The sequence below is a fragment of the Vicia villosa genome, linkage group LG2, assembly GCF_029867415.1.
Source record: "Vicia villosa cultivar HV-30 ecotype Madison, WI linkage group LG2, Vvil1.0, whole genome shotgun sequence".
Lineage (NCBI taxonomy): Eukaryota > Viridiplantae > Streptophyta > Magnoliopsida > Fabales > Fabaceae > Vicia > Vicia villosa.
In genome coordinates, this window is record NC_081181.1 from 13,736,340 (window position 1) to 13,753,345 (window position 17,006).

Here is a 17,006-nt window from a genome sequence, read left to right on the forward strand (position 1 = left end):
AGACCTCCTAATTTGCTTGTTCAAATCAAAACAAACAAATGTCTCATATACCGTTGTTTTTCAAAATAAAACTTTAAAAAAAAAAAGACAATACTTGGTATATATCCAAACAAGGATCATTACGAAGTTAACGTTCTTTTTTTTCAAAACATCTTTCGAAAGATAAAACACTTTGTATACATCCGCACAAGGATCATTACAAAGTCAATTTGCAAAAGTATTTGAAACCACATACAAGCATGTCAAGGCAAGAGAAAAGTGATTCAAAACAAGTGAGCTAAGCAAATTAAAGAGCCCATGGATAACCATGGATACAAAGGGTGCTAATACCTTCCCTTTGTATAACCTACCCCCTTACCCAGAATTTCTTAAAGGTCTTTTTCTGTTTCTTTTATAAACCTTTCCTTAGTTGGATAAAATAAAAGTCGGTGGCGACTCTCTGATTTTCAAAAACACAAAAGCAAAAAGAGAAGAGTGTCAGTTCGTGTGTAACACCCCTTTTCTAACCCCAAATATATCATACAATCAAACAGAGTAAGCATGCATAAAGGAAAAGGGCGTCACATGTTATTTTCATCACAATGAAAACCTAAAGTAAAACATCCAACATTCTTAATATGCAAAGATCATAATTGTAACACAATGTAAATCTCATACTTTTATTCATTATGCATAAACGCTTGCGGAAAAACAATTGAATTTCTATTAAAATTTCAATGAATATATCCCATACTATATTCATCTACCAAGTTCAAATTAACATTTAAATCCACAATCTTGGCCACATAGCCTTAAACAACATATCCGAGATCTCAAACAAATACATCTGAATATCCAACAAAACATAGATAATAGCAATATTCAAACATAAGCATAAGTCTAAATAAAATTCCCCCAAGTGTTACATGATCAGAGCATATGACTCGCTACCTAATCCAATAACAACTCAGGAGCTCCTCGGCTAAATCCTCGGACAAGCTACTACTCGTCGGAACCTGCACGTTATCAACGAAGGATAACATTCAAACAGAAGGGTGAGAATTCAACTTCTTATAGAAAACATAACAATGGGAAATGTAAACATAAACAAGCATACATTTTACTATTCATCACACTTCTCAATTAAGCAATTCACATATCATATACTAATCATCACTCCAAAACAAATCACATGTATACAAGACAATCACATAACACACAATGTGACTCGAAATGCAACAAATGTGACTCAATGCATGTGGTACCCAATGTGAATCCAATGTTTCACCGCTTTCCGATTCAATGTTTAGAATCCAAGCCACGCTCCCGATCCGGACAAGATCAAAGCCAATACGCCTATCTCCAATTAAGGATCACGTCTTCTACGCCTATTTCCATTCAAGGATCAACGTCTCTTACCATGTGAACCCAAGTTTCACCGCTTCCACCATAAAGCCGACCGTGCTATGAATGTATGTACAAATACCAACAATTTATGCCATTAAGATTATCTCATCAATCTTAACTTACCGCATATCACCATAATCCAACTCTATGAATTATCCGCCAATTGTACACCACATTCACACACACAATTAACAATTGCAACAAGGCATAACAACCATCATATACCCAATCACATACATCATGAATACATCTACACAAAGTGTTCCAACAATTGTTATACATCACATACAAACATAACACACATAAGACAATCGCATGACATTCCATATATTAACGTCACAATTAATCAATCAAGTTCAATTAAATCCTATACTATCATATAGAATATCACGATAGCTTTCTAACGCTTCAAACGGCGCATAAAACGGAGCTACGGATCAAAAGTTATGGCCTTTCAAAGTTTGGAAAAAGTTCTGTAAAACAGGGTTCGCGGCGCCAACAGGGTTCGCGGCGCGAATTGAGCGAATCCAAAAATCCCTAACTTTCTGCCAAGCAGTTCGCGGCGCCAACAAGGGGTCGCGGCGCGAACTGAGCAGATCCAGTTTTTCCCAAGTTTCTGCCAAGAGGTTCGCGGCGCGCACAAGGGGTCGCGGCGCGAACTGGCGATTTCAAAAAACCCCAAACTCAGAAAAACAGCATACGAAACCCATTCAAAAACCCCCAAACTTAACCCAATCAAGTTGGAAAACACCAAGCATCACGAATATCAACAGAATACATGTTATAGACACAATTATAACACATTCCAAATCATCAATTCATGCATTTGTTCATAAACCCTATCTTTTCTATGTTTCCATGAAATTGCAAAGATGAAGAGATAATCACAACAACACACATTACCCAATCATATAGTCTATAAGAACTTGTATTCAAACCCTTACCTCTTGAATTTCTCCTTCTAACTTCAAGAATCTACAATCCTCTTCTCTTCTCTCTTCTACTCTTTTGCCTCTTTTCTCTTCTCTATTTTTCTTTCTATCTTTCTATCTAATTTAGGTTAACTCATAAAATTCTCTTCTAACTCTCATTATCTCATTTGGGCTTAACCCACCTAATACTCTTTCTCACTCAACTAAGCCCATTTAACTAATTTCAAATAAAATTCTACCATTATTAATTAGGTAAATAACATATTACCACAAAATCAAATAATTATTACTCAAACAATAATTAAATAAACACACAAACAATACCAATTATCAAATAATCCTAATTAACTAAAATCTAATAAAAATAGGGTGTTACAACTCTCCCCCACTTAAAAGATTTTTGGCCTCGAAAATTACCTCAAACAAACAACTCCGGATACGATTCCTTCATCTTATCCTCGAGTTCCCAAGTGATATTACCATTGGCGACTCCACCCCATACCATTTTCACCAAAGCAATCTCCTTACCACGAAGCTTCTTCACCTCTCGATCTTCAATTCGCATAGGTGATGTATCAACCGTCAAATTATCTCTCACTTGAACATCGTCTAATTTAACAACATGCGATGGATCCGGAATGTACCTCCTCAATTGAGACACATGGAACACATCATGAAGATTAGAAAGAGACGGTGGCAATGCAATCCGATATGCCACTTCACCTACTCTCTCTGAAATCTGATAAGGACCAATGAAACGCGGCGTCAACTTACGCGACTTCAATGCTCTACCAACACCCGTTATTGGCGTAACTCGAAGAAATACATGATCATCTTTCTCAAACTCAAGAGCCTTCCTCCTCTTATCATGGTAACTCTTCTGACGACTTTGAGAAGCCTTCATCTTCTCTTGAATCATCTTAATCTTATCCATAGTCTCTTGAATTAACTCGGGTCCAACCACAGCACTCTCTCCCGATTCATACCAACACAAAGGAGTTCTACACCTTCTACCATAAAGAGCCTCAAAAGGTGCTGTAGCAACCTGCCCTAAAAATTAGCTTTTAGAGTCGCCACCTATTCTGAAGGGCGAATAGGAAACCCTACGTAGATACGAGATTCGGGGTAAGATACTATATTCAGGTCGAGGGAAGGTGTTAGGCACCCTCAACCCTTTCCTAAAGGCTAACATTTCAAAGATGCAGGTTTGTGGCAAAATATAAAGAAAAGTGACAAACAGAATAGGGTAAATAATTTTAATCATTGACATGATTAGGGTTTGAAGGAAGGGGACTCGCCTTGTTGCCAAGTGCCTACGTATCTCCTTAGGGAGAATCAGAGTCAACGTAGTTCGGGGAAGGGTTGTACGCCCTTAAGGTTTGAAATTTGATTTGAAGGTTTGAAGGCCTTTGAATAGCCTATCGTAGTTTGAATGAGGATAAAAATCCGTGTTTTGAAATTGAAGTTTGAAAGATGTTTGAAAAGTGTTTTTTTGAGGTTTGGGCGTACAACCCTGATTTGATTTAGCACTATTAACCGCAACGATCAATAGATTCAATCGCCATAGTCAACAGATTTGAAGTTGTATCGTTACCAATTTTAATCAATTGATTTGATTATTACTGATAACGAATTATGATATTTTTTAATAATTATGAAGTGATTTGCATTGTTACCCCTCGCAATCGATTGATTCGATTAAAAAGAATAACAAATTTGAAGTTAGAAAAAAAGGATTAATCATCACAACTAATAAGATAGTTGCAACCATTTAATCGAATATAATTAATTATATCTTAATTAAATAACATTTTTATTAAAATTATTGTTGACCATATCGATTAATCGATTTAATCGGCACGAACAACAAGTTGGAATTTTTAATATAAATATCATATAATAATTTTATTTATAAAAAATAATTATTATATAATTAATTATATTAAAAATATTTAATTAAATAATAGGTTGAATATTTAAAATAAAATAGAAATCAAAGGTTTTTATTCAATGCAGCTTGGCTGAAGGCACATGAGACAGGGATCAGATCTGGGGCGTTAGATCTAGATGGCTGGTGATTAGATGGCCAGATTTGGAGGGACCATGGTATGCTATAGGGTTGTGTGCGCACGGGATGACAAAGGGAAAATTTTGTAAAAATATTGTAAGGGCCAGGGATCGAACCCTGGACCCTGGGATTACTAAACACGCACCTCACCATTCCAACCAACTCTATTAGTTGTTTATAACACGGAGAACATAGATAATATATAAATGTTTCCAGCTAGCCCATAAAACAGGCGCGCAATTTCAAATAGTCCAATGGTATTGTGCCACCTCATCGTCTCCTTCATTAGAAACCTGTAAAGATTCTTTTACAGCGCTTGTACAAGCAAGCTGTAAAACCCTTGTATCTTTTACACCTATCTCTCACGAAATCCACCCAAACAAACGCCAAAATCCAAATTAAGGCCACGATTAGCTTCGTCTTGGCCAGACGAATTCAATTGCCTATGTTTCAAACCTTAATCCGCACCCAATTACATAACCCTAAAATTCCTACCACGAACCCTAATACGACAATCACACGAAAACACACACAAAAACTCAATTCAACAACCAGAATCAGTCAACACATCATCCTAAGCAATAAAATACCAACAAAATTCCATAACCATGCGTGATTCATTACACTCGACTTCAAGTTTTTCGTGACATACCTTGGCTTTAATGGAGGTTATCTGGGGTTGTTGATGACGCGTGGGTATCCAGACACGTTCAGAATTCTCCAAGGAAGAGTTTGCAATCTTTAAATTCCTTTAAAACACCCTGAATCCTTGAAACCGAATTTTAGTTTTGTAAGGAATTTTGTGTTCTTCAATGTGTTTCCTCTGCCCAGATTTTTGTCCCCTAATCCTATGCCATGTATTCACTACTTATAGAAGAGTGAATTAGGTTAAAAAAACTCAGCCCAAGGTCCTTAAGTCCAATCTTTCCAAGTTTGTGAAAATTGATTTTATTTTTGAATATAATCTTTCTATTTTGGCCAAAGCTTTGTGTTGATCTTTTCTCCACTCAATATGCACGAAAATTATCTTGTATTTGTCATAAATATTGATTGGAATCAATCTATATGTACTTATTTAACAAAATATTTGATTTTCTACTTAATTAAATCATTAAAAATGAGATAAAATTTATATTAAATCAAATAATAAATCAAATTTCGTGGCATATGATTTTGGGCATGCTAATGACTTGTGGACCAAGATTGTATCATAAAACCATAGGCCCATTTGCAAAGTTTCTCAATTTGAACCTTCTTTTTTCACATTTTGCCTCCAAAAATCACCCAACTTTGATCAAGCATATCTCACTCAATTTTTAAGCTATGAGGGAGTTCTAAGACTTTTTGGAAACCTCAAGAGGTCCTCTATAAGCCACTTTGGAATATATTTTTCATTTGGAGCTTTTATCTTGATCATATCCTCTTTGGGAAAAAACTGCTTTTGGAGGATGCCTGAAAATGACCTGTAATCTTTTGCACTGTATCTCTCAAATGAATCATTTCTAGCCTTGGCTTGTGAGAGGTAAAGTTGTATAGAATCCAATTTCCTTCAAAATAGGCTTTGAGTGGGGCATTTTTGATGTTCCATGTGAAAATTATGCCCAGTCAAAGTTGGGTTGACTTTCTCCTAAGAAACCCTAATTTGAACCTTTGTGTATTTGTTCATCTCTGAGTTTCTATTAATGGAATCATGATCAATCTTTGATCAAATGATGGTTGTACTTCACATACTAGATGTTGACCAAAATTGGGAAGCTTTGACTATGCTCTGGTGATGGTTGACTTTTTTAGGTCAAACCAGTTGACTATGGATCATCTTGGACTTTGGAGTGAGTGATCTTTGGGACTGAACCTTGAGCTTTGCATTATTGTGAATGGAATATGGGAGGGCAAATTTTGGGGTATGACAGGTGCCATTCCAATACTCGAATGGAAACCGTTGTTATACGTAAACTCAACCAAAGGTAAGAAACTATCCCAATTTCCTCCTTGTTCCAAAACACAAGACCTCAAAAGATCTTCAAGTGACTGAATAGTCCTCTCCGATTCACCATCAGTTTGCGGATGATACGCCGAACTCAAACACAACTTCGTACCCAAAGCACTTTGCAAACCCTCCCAAAATCTAGAAGTGAACCTTGGATCTCTATCCGAAACGATACTTGACGGAATACCATGTAAACACACAATCTTCTCAATGTATAACTTAGCAAGTCTTTCCATCGAATAATCCATCCTTATCGGAATAAAATGAGCACATTTCGTCAATCTATCCACAACGACCCAAATTGCCTCGCAATTACTCGATGTCCTTGGCAAACCCGAAACAAAATCCATAGAGATACTATCCCACTTCCACTCGGGAATAGATAACGGTTGCATCAAACCAGACGGCTTTTGATGTTCAATCTTTGACTTTTGACAAGTCAAACACGAATAAACAAACTCCGCTATATCCTTCTTCATACCTTGCCACCAAAACATTTTCCTCAAGTCTTGATACATTTTAGTAGCACCGAGATGAATACTCAAACCACTTCTATGCCCTTCCTCAAGAATTCTCTTTCTCAAATCCATAACATCCGGAATACAAACTCGAACAATGCCATTCTCGTCAATCCGAAAATCACCACCTTTACCTTGGTTAATCATTGTAATAATGTCAACTAATCTTAAATCCGATTTCTGACCTTCTCTAATCTCATCCAAAATTCCACTAGTAAGCTTCAACATACCAAGCTTAACACACGAAGACGTCGCTTCACAAACCAAACTCAAATCTCTAAATTGCTCCAACAATTCCAATTCTCGAATCATCAACATAGACATATGCAATGATTTCCTACTCAATGCATCAGCTACAACATTCGCTTTTCCAGGATGGTAGTTCAAACTAAAATCATAATCCTTCAAGAATTCCAACCATCTTCGTTGCCTCATATTCAACTCTTTCTGATCAAACAAATACTTTAAACTCTTGTGATCACTGAAAACGTCAAACCTTGACCCAAACAAATAATGCCTCCAAAGTTTCAACACAAACACAACGGCGGCCAACTCTAAATCATGTGTCGGATAATTCCTCTCATGAACTTTAAGTTGCCTTGAAGCATAAGCTACCACTTGCCCTTTTTGCATCAAAACGCCTCCCAAACCCAACAATGAAGCATCACAATACACCACAAACGGTTCAAACGGATCTAGCAAAATCAAAATAGGAGCAGAAGTCAATCTTCTCTTAAGCTCTTGAAAATTCGATTCACATTGTGAAGTCCAAATGAAAGCTTGTCCTTTCCTAGTCAACAACGTCAACGGCAAAGATAACTTGGAAAATCCTTCAATGAACTTCCTATAATAACCAGCTAAACCAAGAAAACTTCTAATCTCAGAAACAGACTTAGGAGCTTCCCATTGAGATATAGCCTCAATCTTTGACGGGTCAACAGAAATACCTCCACTAGAGATCACATGGCCAAGAAAACTCACTTCCTTTAACCAAAATTCACACTTCGAAAGCTTAGCAAACAACTTCTTCTCTTTCAACACTGATAACACAATTCTCAAATGCTCAGCATGATCATCTTCACTCTTGGAATAGATCAAAATATCATCAATGAACACAACCACAAACTTATCCAGATAATCATGAAAAATCCTATTCATATACTCCATGAATACACCAGGTGCATTAGTCACACCAAACGGCATAACAGAATACTCATACCATACCTCGTCCTAAAAGCAGTCTTCTGAATATCCCCCGCCTTCACACGAATCTGATGATACCCAGACCTCAAATCAATCTTGCTAAACACACAAGCTCCAACCAACTGATCCATCAAATCATCAATCCTTGTGTCGCACGCTCGCGAAAAATGAACAGAGTCGCCACCAATATATTTATCCCATAAGGGAAAGGAATATCAGGAAACCTAACAAAGGAATAAGAACAAGGTCTTGCGACCAGAGAAACAAGGTACGGGAGTCGGTTACGCGAGGGGAAGGTATTAGCACCCCTCACGCCCATCGTACCCGATGGTATCCACCTATGTTTGTTTCTATCTAAAGGGTGTCTAACTATGTCTATGTCTAAATGCGAATGAATGCAAAATGTAGGGAAAATAAATAGTTGTACTCGCACGGGCCCTACCCCGCTGCCTACGTATCCTTTTCAGGAATCAGAGTTACCGTAGCTCGGCTCACGATTTTCTGTTTGTTTTTGTGTTTTTTAGTTGGGCGGCGTTAACGTTCGCGCTCTTGCATAAGGGATCGCCTACGATGCGTACGAGCGGAAATAACAGTGCCCTTAGGTGCCAACGAGGCAAAAGAAAAAGAAATGATTGGTTTGTGTCTTTTAGGGTAATTCCATGATGACGAGAACCCACTACAAGGTCTCGCATCACTTCCTTACTTTGTGTTAAATCTGAACATTTATTAGTGTTTTAAGTGTTTTTGGTTGGTGTTTTTTTATGGGGATTTTAACTTTGTGACTTAGATCATACCAAAAAGAGTTTGGTTTTGCATATTTAGAGAATGCACATCGAGGCCTACGCCACAATCGTTTCTCTAAATAGCGGTTAAGAAATACATCGAGGCTTCACACCTCAATCATTTCTTTTCCGCTAAGTAAAAGAGATACAAAAAGAAGTTTTTTATGAATATTTAGAGAATGCACATCGAGGCCTACGCCACAATCGTTTCTCTAAATAACGGTTAAGAAATACATCGAGGCCTCACACCTCAATCATTTCTTCTTCGCTAAGTAGAAAAGAACATACATCGGGGCCTACGCCCCAATCATTTCTTTCCTACTATGAAATATAGTAACGGTATGATCTTCATCGATGTTTATTAAGTATTTTAAAAGTTGAAAAGAAAAAGGATGAACAAAGGGGAACTAACCTATTCTCTAATCTAAGTTGTCTATACAAGTCTAATGTTAACAAAGTGACTAAATTCTAAAAGGAGCATTAAAATGGTATTAACAACATAGGCCTAAAATATGGCCCAAAACAAGCAACAAAGTCACACAACAATTATACGAAACGAACATGGAAATAGTACAAGAACGATTCAAGCATTAGTACAAAAATGAAACTAAAAAAATACTACTATTTTTATGACCTTTTTAATGAAGGAAATTAAATGTCAACGTTAACCTAAAAAAAATCTACTATTTTTATAGGCTTTTTATGGGGGATTCCTGATTCAAGTCTAAATTGCACTTTAAAGAACCTACGTTCTAATAAGTCTAAACTAGTATTTTTATTGTTTTTCGCGAGGGAGAAGTCAAAGATTAATGTCAAAATCAACCTAAAAATTCTACCATTTTTATGAGTTTTCTAATGGGGGAAATTAAAATAAAATAATCCTAACATTATCTAATTAAAACTAGCAAATTTTACGTTTGATTTTTATGCCTTTAAACTAAATCCTAATTCTAATCGTGCATTTTTAAAGCGATTTTCCACGTCTTCTATTACCTGAAAAACAAAGGACAAACTATGTAAAAAAACTATATCTAACAATTAACAAGTGAGTCAGGCGGGTTTTATTGCTGGAATCAGTGGTGTAGCCCAAACTGGGCGCAGGGCCAAGGATAGGCCCATCAGCTTGTTTTTTTGTTCAGACTTATTCTAATAGCCAAAAATGAATTCCTGGGCCACCGGGGGAGTAACCAGTATTTTCGTGTGATGGCCCAAGGTGTGATTATGATCCATGTTTTATTTGTTTGATTCGTCATCACGTTATTTTTAGATTTTTCCATCAGATTTCATTAATGGCCTAATCACTACTTTAATTACAATTAATACTGAGACCTTGATACACTAATTATTCACATTAAACCTAGATTAATACAGACTTTATACTACATGAAAATATTATGTCAATTAAAGCATGTTGACTCAAAAAGAAATTGAAAAAGGGGCTAGGTTAAGAAATTGCGACCGTTCACCTTGTGTCTTCTTCCTCTCACTCGTGAACGGCGCAACGGCCACGTCTCCTTCTTCTCCGATGAACCTCGACGGCGCTGTCTAACCGTTATCATCTCTCCGATCATCCCTGCTTCGCTTTCCCAATTTCATCCCTCGCTCTCATCGTCTCTCAATGATCTTCTCTCGCTTCGAGGTCGCAATTGGCGAAGTTGTTGACTCAGATTGAAGATGTGAGGAGCTTCTAAACTGGATATTCAAGAGTTGGAGGTTGTTCTTCGCATGATTGCAGGTTGATGATGTTGATGATTTCCTCGAAGCTTATGGTTGATTGAGGATGAACGAAGGAACTGATTTTTTTTCTGAGAAGGTTGAGGACGTTGGCCGTCGGTTTTGTGTCTCCAAGTGAAACGACTCCAAGAAGCTTCAAGGTATGCCTCTGCTTCTATTGATTCCTTCGGCTTCACCTCTTTCTTCCTGTTGTACGAATCTTGTGCCGACTGAAGACTTCTGTTTGTGAGTTTTTCTGCAGGGTTGGTTGAATCACGTGAAGATTGGGGATGAGGTTGTTGATTTTCTTGTTGTGAGGATCGAAGGATGTGGAGAATTGAAGGTTGGTGAGCTATGAAGATTCTGGAAGAAGATGAAGGTGAGGTTCAATCTCAGTTTTTCAGTTTGTGAATATGAATGATGAAGAAGATGGATGAGGTGATGAAATATGGATAACTGAAGGTGGATTGGTGTTGAAGATTTTTCTGGTTTTTCTGGAATCGATGATGAAGAAGAGAGAAAGATGAAGGTGAGTTTGTAACTGATTTTTTCTGTTATGCCTCCCTCTCTCAATTTTTCTATTATTTTGTTGTTGACTGTTGAGAAGTTAGTTATGGTTCAGTTACATGTTAGTTAGATGGAGGTTAGTTTCTGTTAGGTAATTAGAAGTTGTTGCAAAACTGTTACAAAGTAGTTAGTAGCAGGAGGTTGTTATGGGATTAATAACTGGTTAAGACTGTTAGTTATGACTCTGTTTTTTTTTTGACAGTTATATATTGGTTTTAGGTGGTTGTGAAAGGGTTCTGTTAATGGTTTGAAAGTAGTAAACTATTTTGGTTTATGTAGGTTTCTCCTTGATGTATGCAGGGCTGTTTGTGAATAGAGTTGATATGTATGTGTGTATGCTGCTGGATTTCATATTTTTTTGAATGCTGAACCTTTTTTGTTATGTGGGTTTAGTGTATATTGATGTATGTAAGCATGACGATGTCTCTGTGGAATTCTGAATAACATGACTGTGAGTTAGCTTTGAATGGTATATTGAACTTGATTTTGTCTTGATGATGTGGGGGACTGTTTGTATGTGTTTGAATATGTGGCGGCAAGATGGTATTGACTTGAAAATGTATGGGAAGAATATGGTATTATGTATATATTCGTATAGCGCAGCATTGATTTTCATAGTTTGATGTGGGTAAACTAATGTGAAATGGTTTGAATGTTGCAGGATTGCGGTTTGGCTTCGGTTGCATTTTGGTTTATAAGGCATGGTTTGGATGGCCCGAAATGAAATGATGCGCAGACATGATGCAATGGGGGGAGAGTTTGAAGATGGAAGTACAGCTGCAAGCATACTATTAGTAGTAGCTTAGGATTAGAACCAATAGGCCAAAACAAATTTTTGTGTTGTTTTTGTAGTGATATTTTGGTTCCTATGTGGACATTTGGATTTGTAATGGGGTTTTTGTGTGATTTTCTTTGAATGAGACTTCTTTGAATGGTTCATGGAAGCTTATCGAGATAACTCTGAAAGTTACTGATAATGTGTAATTGTATGGTGTAATGGCTTAGAATTTGTACTTCTCAATTTACTTTATAATGGACATTTGAATGAGAATGTGGACCTTTGGATGAATTCGAGATTTGATGAGGAATTCTGAAACGAATGGATATTTGAATTTATGCTTGCAACTTTGAATAGAATTTTCTTATGAGTGAGTTGTGAATGATACTCGAGCGGATATTGAAAGATGACTTGAGTCTTGTATGAACACTCACCTTGAACTCATGACTACGCACCGCTTTGCCATTAGTCTTCCAACATGCTCCAAATACACTTAAACTTGCAACACGAGCCAATTAATGAATACTTTATGCATACCATGAAAGAACTTGAACATAGCCAGTCTTAGATCAACTTGTTGAACCATAAGTAGCCCAATTGAGTAAATGAAGTATTTTGAGTTGACAAAGTCGAATCCTCAGTACAACTCAAGAATGTATCATGTCTTGATTGAAATGTCTCCTTTAACAAACGACTTTAATATGACATCATGAGGAATCCTCTGATGAAGATAAGAATTGAAGCATAGGAGAACATTTTAACATGAAATTCAATTGTCCTTTGCTGATGGATTTTAACGAACTCGAACACCGCGAATAAGAAACCCTAACTCAACGATCCTCAGTCAAACTTTTGATGGATGCACACCTTGAAACTTCGTGAAGAAGAAATATATGAATCAACCCTAGTACATATTTCAATACATACAGGGAAACCAGCTGAGATAAGCTTATATGAAGTAGAAGCCTCAAAGCTATAGACAAACCCAAAACTTTCAACTCTTGATCCCAAAGCCAAGTTATTGATTAATGAATGCATGAGTTATGTTAATGACCTAATGGGAGGTATGTACATGAGACTATGAAATGCCTAAGCCTAAGCCAGATAAAAGTTAAAGGGTAGGACAAATTTGGGGTATGACAGCTGCCCCTATTTAATCGTCTTAAACTTGAAGGTGAGATTGGCGCTAGCCTTTCGAACATTCAAGGTAGAAGAAGATTAAATATCAAGGTACCAGAAATTTGTCCTAGAGAGAAGATGGTGTAAGTGTTATCCTTATTTTTGTTTTGATATCTGCTGGGGAAAGAGAATTTTTGTTTTTCTGGTGGAGAAATATACAGTGAATAATGGATTTGAACGGTGATAACTTGTAACGTAGCCAAAGTGCCAATACAAGGTTTTCAAAGAGAATGGTTATATGAGACAATGACTGAAAGGAGAAGATCTCGTGCGATCTACGACTCAACATCGGGAGAAGACCTCGTACGATCTTTAAGACTGAAAGGAAAAGATCTCGTGCGATCTATGACTCAACATCGGGAGAAGACCTCGTACGATCTTCAAGACTGAAAGGAAAAGATCTCGTGCGATCTATGACTCAACATCGACTCGACAATAGGAGAGGATCTCGTACGATCTTCAGGACAGAAAGGAAAAGATCTCGTACGATCTATGACTCAACATCGGGAGAAGATCTCGTACGAACTTCAAGACTGAAAAGAAACAGATCTCGTGCGATCTATGACTCAACATCGACTCGACAAACAGGAGAGGATCTCGTACGATCTTCAAGACTTGAAAGGAAAAGATCTCGTGCGATCTATGACTCAACATCGACTCGACAACAGGAGAGGATCTCGTACGATCTTTAGGACAGAAAGGAAAAGATCTCGTGCGATCTATGACTCAACATCGACTCGACATAAGGAGAGGATCTCGTACGATCTTCAGGACAGCAAGGAAAAGATCTCGTGCGATCTATGACTCAACATCGGGGTTTGGAGAAGGAAATTGGTTTTGAAATGGTTTGCCAGGTTGGAAACTGGGTTTTGAGAGGGTTTGCCAGGTTGGGAACTGGGCTTTAAAAGGGTTTGCCAGGTTGGGAACTGGGCTTTGGATTCACAACACGGGGGTTGGATCTGAAAATTTTGTCCGCATGAGGGAAAGGGACCACGGAGACTAGTGACGACTAGACTCGATCAAAAGATATCGGTTCACTGAAGAATCACGAAGATATTGATGCTTGTGAAGCATAAGAATTACATTAATCCCTCAGGCCAAAGGCGGGGTGTAACTCTTCAAGAGTGGCAATCGTTCGAATTGCCACACACCAAGTATGGTTATTCAAACGGTTGAAAAATGAGACGGGTTGAATGCCCACCCTCATTCACGCTCTAATCTGCACGCAGCATACGGGAAATAACCTCGGAGACAACGATTCTAACGAAGAAAGACATTGCATCTGATCCATGTTGGAGAGAGAAAATGAGACTTCTTTTAGGGATTAAGGATGCCAGGTATCGGCACCGTGGCATAAGGAGATTTATAATGTAGTAGCAGATATCAATCAGAGTTTGTAAGGACAAATTTTTTGTGTGGGGATGTATTATTGTCATGATTGAGCGTTGATTTGTATTATCTGGCTTATGCTTTGTATGCATGTTTGAATTTTTCTGTGGCGTAATGCTCCATTTTGATGGATATGCTACGCTTTTGAGGATGCAATGTTATATGCAGTGAACGCTATATGCAGAATGCCAAATAAAGGCATTAATGAGGTAAACACCAGGGAGAATCCCCTTAGTGTTAAGAATTATGTACAGATGCCAATAGATATTGGACTTTGACTTGCAAGATGCCCCTTCTGGTTGTTGTCTTGTAGAGTGTAGAATAACTTCTGACTTCTCACCACATGCCATTGTTTGGAGGATTTTCAGCTTGAGGAGATTCCCTCGATTCACCATGTTGGGGATGAGAAATCCAGATAAGGAGCCTTGATTAGGGAATTAGAACCTCTCATGGGAGAAATAAACTCCAGTGCTTGGGGAAAGAATAAGTTTCCAAGAGAAATCCGACGCTCAAAGATAGGCAAGATAACTCAAAAGATTGTGCCCCAAGCTTCATGACCCATGAAGAAATTTTCCCTAAAGGATTCTTGGAGAGATTTGTCGAATCTCGACGTAACTGCCCCAGATTGGTTGAACTCAAGAGAGATTCCTCGACATGATTGCCCCAGATTGATCAAAGTTTGAAGAGATTTATCGACATAATTGCCCCAGATATGCTGAATTTGAGAGGTCAAACCTCGACTTAATTGCCCCTGATTAGGTACATCTTACTAGAATCCTCAAGCCTTCATCGTTTTGAAGTCAAACAAACATGGAAACAACTTTACCACGCTCAACGGAGTCTTCAAACTCTTCCCCTCAAGGTAATCAAAGAAGGCATTAACTGTTCATGCCCAACGGAGTTTTTAGAGAATCTGCCCCTTGATGGTCAACATTTGAAATGATTAGCTTTTACTCCTCGGAGTTCTCGAGTCTTTTGTACTTTGACATGATCAAGTTGCTCACTGATTCTCATTCTTGAAAATTTCCTTGATGTTAAGCGCATATTTTGTATGCAAAAGAATGTTAATTCTAAGAATGATAATTCTAATGCAAAGCCTATGTTAGTCTTGAAGTTGTAAAAACTTTTTTGTGAAATGAGGTTGCGACCTCTTGTGACCGAATCACTAGTTGACACAACCTCGATTTTTGCATGTGAAAGATAAAGCAAACATACGATACCAACATGGATATGAGTTCCGCTTCATTGGGAGTCAGTTAAACGCTATCTCATCGGAGTGTGCTTTCAAAATAAACCCTACTTCAATTAGGACTTTTAAGGGTTGTAATTTGGTCGGGTTCACGGTTTTTAGAAAACAAAGGATTTTTAGGCTCAAAATTATTTGTACCCACCCCTTCGTGATGTTCTCCATTCCTATGTTCAGTTAACTTGACACGAGTGTTCATCCCTCACAAGGAATTTGGAATGGTTGAGGAATCAATGAGGTTTTCCGGACATGGCGGTCGCTCACCTTTTATTCTTCTGATTCATTATCACACGACTTTGTTCTCTTGCTTGGAAATTTCATCATATTTTTTCTCATGCTTCTCTTGCCATTTTTCTTTCATCCTTTTTTTATTTTCATTATTTTTTCGCCATTTTTTTTTGCTCCTTTTTTTTTTGAACAAGTCGTGTGACCTCGCATAGTCTTTGATTCGTTGGAGGTGATTGCGACTGCCTCGCTCCTTTGATTTGATGAAGGATTACCATTGTGGTATCGTCATCTCTTGACCTCTTGACGGAATAAGGATAATCATTGCGGTCTTGACATTCCTCAACCTTTTGGAGGATAACCATTGTTGTATCCTTAGATGCATACCCTTTTGGTGAGTTTTGAACACTCGATCAAGTTAAATGAACGCTACCCTGCCCCAAGGTTAAAATAAGGGTTTTTATGATTAGAAAGAAACTCCTACTTCAAGGCTCGAAGGGGTTATCGAGGGTCTATCTCCCTTATATCTCCGGTGTTTGGGGATTTGAAATAATGCCTGTACATCCTCAGTAGGGTTTTATTCAAAAGTACACAATTGGAGATTTTGCATTTTTATTTTTTCATCATTCTCCCTTAGCTTTTTGCCTAAGCAAGAGATTAGTAAAGTTGGTATCGTAATGCCAAAAACATTTTATGAGTGAAAACGAATGGATTACTTCAAGACAAACATAAGCAATGTATTTTTATTTTCATTCAAAAATTTACAAGCTTTTACATGCTAGCAATGCTTAAACAAACAACGAAATGTTACAAATGAGAATGCAATGAAGAACTGAATGGCTGCCATTGTTGAGGAGACTTGACTCCGTCTGGACTTATTGCTCTTGAATACTTCTTATAGTTTTGAGACCCTTTCGAGACTTCAATTTACGCATGAACCTCTTGGAGTGAATGACATACAATCCTCAGTTGAACGGATTTGTGCCCCAGCGTGGTAGTCACTTAGCATTTTCATGTGTTTCTTCTAAACACT